General features: G+C 34.8%; 1 pseudogene; it reads left to right on the top strand.

The window, feature by feature from the left end:
- Positions 1-340: 340 nt before the first annotated feature.
- LOC108513228 (probable ribosome biogenesis protein RLP24 pseudogene) lies at positions 341-861 on the top strand (annotated as a pseudogene).
- Positions 862-5,961: the final 5,100 nt, after the last annotated feature.

Here is a 5,961-nt window from a genome sequence, read left to right as displayed (position 1 = left end):
GGAGCAGATATTTTCAATATAAAATTACTGATATGTTTGCATATATTTTACTGATTCATTTTCAATTTTGTGATCAAATACAGCTTGAAGTTCTGGGTTTATCATTTCTTAAATATTGAGATCTTTTCCTAAGCTTCCTCATCTATAAGGAGAGGGTAGTACCTCAGAAGGCTATTTTGATGATTAAATTAGATAAATGCGTCTGAATTCTTTTGTACTATTTTAGGCATAATACATCGTAGCTCATAGTTAAATCTCTGATAGGGCAGAAACCTAGAACTTAGGTGTCACTTCCTTTCAAGCTTGGCGTTTGTTTGGTGGGGTCCCATGTGGGTTCAACATGCGTATCGAGAAGTGTTATTTCTGTTCGGGGCCCATCTACCCTGGACATGGCATGATTGCAAGGTGTTCAGATTTTGCAAATCTAAATGTCATAAAAACTTCAAAAAGAAGCGCAATCCTCACAAAGTTAGGCGAACCAAAGCATTCCGGAAAGCAGCTGGTAAAGAGCTTACAGTGGATAATTCATTGGAATTTGGAAAACGTGGAAATGAACCTATCAAATGCCAGTAAGAGCTATGGAATAAAACTATTGATGCAATGAAGAGAGTTGAAGAGATCAAACAGAAACTCCAAGCTAAATTTATAATGAACAGATTGAAGAAAAATAGCTACAGAAAGTTCAGGATATCAAAGAAGTCAAGCAAAACATCCATCTTATCTGAGTCCCTCTTGCAGGCAAAGGGAAGCAATTGGAAGAGAAAATGGTACAGCAGTTACAAGAGGATGTGGACATGGAAGATGCTCCTTAAAAATCTCTGTAACCATTTCTTTGGTGTACATTTGAAAATGCCCTTTGGATACTTGGAACTACTAAATTATTTTATTTTTTACATAAGGTCACTTAAATGAAAAGTGATTAAAGTACATCTTTCCTACATTGCCATCTACATAACATCAGATATTACAGATGTTAGATTGCATCTCAATGTTAAATCTTCACTGATTGATGTACTTAAGTAAATCACGAAAATTCTGCTTATAACTATAGAAGTGAATTGTGAATGTAAAATGGTTATGCCATTTGGATAATGGCACTAGGCAGCATTTGTACAGTAACTAATGGCAAAAATTCATGGCCAGTGACGTATAAAATAAAATATTCTTTTCAGTAAAATATTCCCTTTGTTAATGTTATGGGGGGCGGATACAAAAAGGAACTAACAATTTGTATGGCAGTGTCAGATATTATTTTTATTTTCGTATTTCCTGTTTTGGTTTATTTGCGTCTTAGAAGAGCATAATGACATTGATTGATGAAGCCTAATTATGCTGGACTGTTTTGACCTGGTTTAACCCTTCTCATAGGTAGTTGTGGATGTTGGGGATGAGAACTGAATAATCTTTGCCTGGAGTGACACTACACTCTAGAATTTCCACTTTGGAGAATATTCAAATAACTTGTGATTCCTGGTAAAACAAACATTTTCTAGCTCAACAATGATCTAGAAGCAGAGTAATCCCAGCACCTTTTAAAAGTTATTATGTGGTTTTCTTTTAAAAGCTCCTGTTTTGGAAAGTAGAATTTATGGGTACAACATATGTNATGCTGGACTGTTTTGACCTGGTTTAACCCTTCTCATAGGTAGTTGTGGATGTTGGGGATGAGAACTGAATAATCTTTGCCTGGAGTGACACTACACTCTAGAATTTCCACTTTGGAGAATATTCAAATAACTTGTGATTCCTGGTAAAACAAACATTTTCTAGCTCAACAATGATCTAGAAGCAGAGTAATCCCAGCACCTTTTAAAAGTTATTATGTGGTTTTCTTTTAAAAGCTCCTGTTTTGGAAAGTAGAATTTATAGGTACAACATATGTTCATTATTTTGTACATAAAATAAAACCATTTAAAAAAAAAAAAAAAAAAAAAAAAAAGTGAAAAAAAAAAAAAAAAAAAAATAAAAAAAAAAAAAAAGAAACCTAGAACTTAACCAACAAGTCAGTGAAAATCATGCTATGCTATGGGTGTCCGTGTGTGAGGGTAATGATCTTAGCCTAAGATGGTACTGCTATTTTAATACATGTGGAAATTTGGCCAGTGTGTTTGTGGTGGTCATTTTATAAGAGAGGAATGATTTGAATTTTATCTCTGTATATATGCTGTGGTTGCCAGACAGCTCAATTATTATAGCTTCCTGCAGTCTGTGCTGTCTACTGAAATTATTATCCCTGGCCCTCACTCATTTTTTTTTTAAAGCTGTATTGAGGTATAATTGATGTACAATAAACTATACATATTTCAAAAGTACAGTTTGACACGTTTTGACATATGTATATATCCATGAAATCATCACCACAATAAACATATTCATCACTCCAAAAATTTTCTTTTGCAATCCCTCTCTCCAGTCTCTTCTCTCAACTCCCATCTACTCTGGACCCAGGCAACAACTAATCTGTTTCTTGTCACTACAAATTAGTTTGTATTTCTAGAATTTTATATTAATAGAATCATGCAGTATGTACTCATTTTTGTTTTGGATTTTTTTTTTTTTTTACTGAGTGTAATTATTTTGAGATTTACCCATGTAGTTCATTCCCTTTTTTGCTGAGTGGCATTCCATTGTATAGATATACCACAAGTTGTTTATCCTTTTGCTTGTTTCTTGACATTTGGGCTGTTTCCAGTTTTTGGCTATTACAAATAAAACTGCTATTTATATTCACATGCAAGTTTTGGTATTAATATATGGTTTCATTTCTTTAGGTTGAATATGTAGGTGTGGAAAGGCTAGAACATATTTTAAAAAACTGCCGAACTGTTTTTTAAAATGACTGTATCTTGTTACATTTCTAGACAACTTATCTTTTTTCTTGACAGCACATGGTATGCAATCTTTTTAATTTTAGCTCTGATGGGTGTGCTATTAGGCAATAAACATTTAGGATTGTTACGTTATGATCGAGCCTTTTATCATTATGAAATAACTCCCTCACCCTGATTCCCAATAATATTCTTGGTTCTGAAATTTATTTTATCTGGTATTTTTATAGCTGTTCCAGCTATCTTTTGATTAGTTGAAATGTGGTTTATATTTTTCTAGCCGTTTACTTTTAATCGTTCGTGCCTATATGCTCAAAGTAAGTTTCTTATAGGCAGTATATAGTTGGGCCTTGCATTTTTATCCAGTCTGACAATCTGTCTTCTAATTGGGGTGTTTAGAACATTTACATTTAATATGATTATCATTTAGTTCAGTTTATATTTATCACCCTGCTATTGCTTTCTGTTTGTCCCACATTGTCTATGTTTTCTATATTCTCTTTTAAAAAAAAATTGTTTGGATTAACCACATTTTTTTGTGATTTCATTTTATATCCTTTGTTGGCCTATAAGCTATAGTTTGCTGTTTTATTGTTTTAGTGGTTGCTTTAGAGTTTATAGTACACACATCTTTAACTTATCACAGCCTTTCTTCAAGTGATATTTTAACATCTCATGTACTGTACAAGAGCCTTATACATTCTTAATTCTTGTAAATTTATACATTTTTTTCTCCTGTTTCTCATCTCTGGATATTCATGCTTTGTCATGTGCTTTACATTTTACATAAATTATAAACTCCACACTACATTAATAAGCCTAGCTGCAAGTCCACCCAGACTCAGTTCTTTCTATTCAGGGAGTCCACTGGGCTCTACTTGGGTTTCACCACCCTACACTGTGGCCTGCAAAATCTCTTAAGGTAGAAGTTTGGGTAATTGCAAGACTCACTCTATTCGTTTTTCATCTTTTAGGAATTATTGTCTCTTAAATTACTTGATACCCAGTATCTTAAAAATGTTATTTCATATATTTTGTGTGTTTTTAAATTTCTTTCAAGTGGGAGAGTAAATCTGATCCATGCTGCTTTATTCTGGCTGAGGTAAAAGCTGTGATCCAGATATATTTTAATGCATAGAAACTAGTCCATTAGACATGACTTTCCTTTGGAATATTATTTTTCATTCGTGTTTATAAAGATTCTTTTAGTATTTTTAATCCACCAAAGAAAAAAATGCATGGCCATAAACTACTTGCAGTACTGAGTGTATCTATTCCTAACAAAATAAACTTAGTAATATTAGTAAACTTGCCTTAAAAAATCTTGTCAGTGGTTTTTCATCAGTAAACTAAAATAATTCTTACTACCACCTTTACATTTAGTAGATATTTATAAGTTTTTAAAAATATTGTTATTGAAAGTTAAATGTAACTATAGATTTTGCTTGTCAGGAGAAACCAGGGCAATCAGTGATCCTTCTTTTTTCTTAATTTTTAAAAGATATAGTTCTATATTTAGAGATGTTCAAGGCTAACTTGTAAGAATCTTACGGTTTTTGATGAGAAAACATTTTCTTCCTACTAATATCTGTACCCTAATAAAAGTTAAGCCTCTATTGCTTCATGGTGGCTGAGAAGGTATAAATAGAAAGAACAGATCTCTGCAGGTCCTTAGGAGATTTGCAAAGTTTGAAAATGCTGAGTATCATCTGGTTTAGTTATTTACCTAATTCAGGGGTCTTCTGTATATTGCTGACTCAGCTTATCCAAACTGTTTATAGGCTGTGCTTCTTGTTTTTCTACAACTGCATATAGTTGTATCTTTATAGGAAATGAAGATTATTGTACTGAATAAACTCTATAAACTAGATCATATGTACCCAGGGTTTCAATTGATAGGCTTATGAGATCCTGGCTCATGGACAAAGATTTTTGGCAGTATTAAATATCTATCTTGATTTAATCATTTCACAAGTATACATATATTAAAATCTCACGTTGAACACTAAGTATATACAGTTTTTATTTGTTAACTATAACAGAATAAAGCTGAGGGAAATTTTTATCTTAGTATGGTAGGCAGAATAATGGCTTCCCGAGGGTGTTCATGTCCTAATTCCAGGAAACTGCAAATGTGTTATGTTATATCACAAAGGGGAATTAAAGTAGCCGATGGAATTAAATTTGCTAAGTACCTGATACAGTTTGACTGTGTCCCCATCCAAATCTCAACTTGAATTGTTTCTCTCAGAATTTCCACATGTTGTGGGAGGGACCCAGGGGGAGGTAATTGAATCATGGGAGCCAGTCTTCCCTTGCTATTCTCATAGTAGTCAATACGTCTCATGAGATCTGATGGGTTTATCAGGGGTTTCTGCTTTTGCTTCTTCCTCATTTTCTCTTGCCACCACCATGTAAAAAGTGCCTTTCAACTCCCGCCATGATTCTGAGACCTCCCCAGCCATGTGGAACTGTAAGTCCAATTAAACCTCTTTTTCTACCCAGCCTTGGGTGTCTTTATCAGCAGCTTGAAAATGGACTAATATAGGCCCTGACCTTAAATCAAAAAGGTTTTTAAAGGTGGAAGACAGGCAGAAGAGAAGATTGAAGTGATGAGATATGAGGAATTGGGTCTTTACCTTCCCAATATGACTAGGATTTCTTTGACCATAAAGTAAGGGGATGATGAGCCAAGGAATATGGCGGCCTCTAGAAGGTGGAAAAGGCAAGGAAACAAAATCTCCGCTAGAGGCTTCAGAAAGGCATACAAGCCTGCCAACACTTTGATTTTAGCCCCGTGAAGCCTGTGTCAGACTACTAACCTACAAAACTGTAGATAGTAAATGTGCATTTTTTTTTTTTTTTCTGAGATAGAGTCTCACTCTGTCGCCCAGGCTGGAGTGCAGTGGCGCGATCTCGGCTCACTGCAAGCTCCACCTCCTGGGTTCATGCCATTCTCCTGCCTCAGCTTCCCGAATAGCTGGGACTACAGGCGCCTGCAGCACGCCTGGCTAATTTTTTGTATTTTTTGGTAGAGACAGGGTTTCACCATGTTAGCTAGGATGGTCTCGATCTCCTGATCTCGTGATCCACCTGCCTTGGCCTCCCAAAGTGCTGGGATTACAGGCATGAG

Source organism: Rhinopithecus bieti, unplaced genomic scaffold (assembly GCF_001698545.2).
Source record: "Rhinopithecus bieti isolate Rb0 unplaced genomic scaffold, ASM169854v2 scaffold_28163, whole genome shotgun sequence".
Lineage (NCBI taxonomy): Eukaryota > Metazoa > Chordata > Mammalia > Primates > Cercopithecidae > Rhinopithecus > Rhinopithecus bieti.
This window is presented reverse-complemented; position numbering and strand designations above follow the sequence as displayed.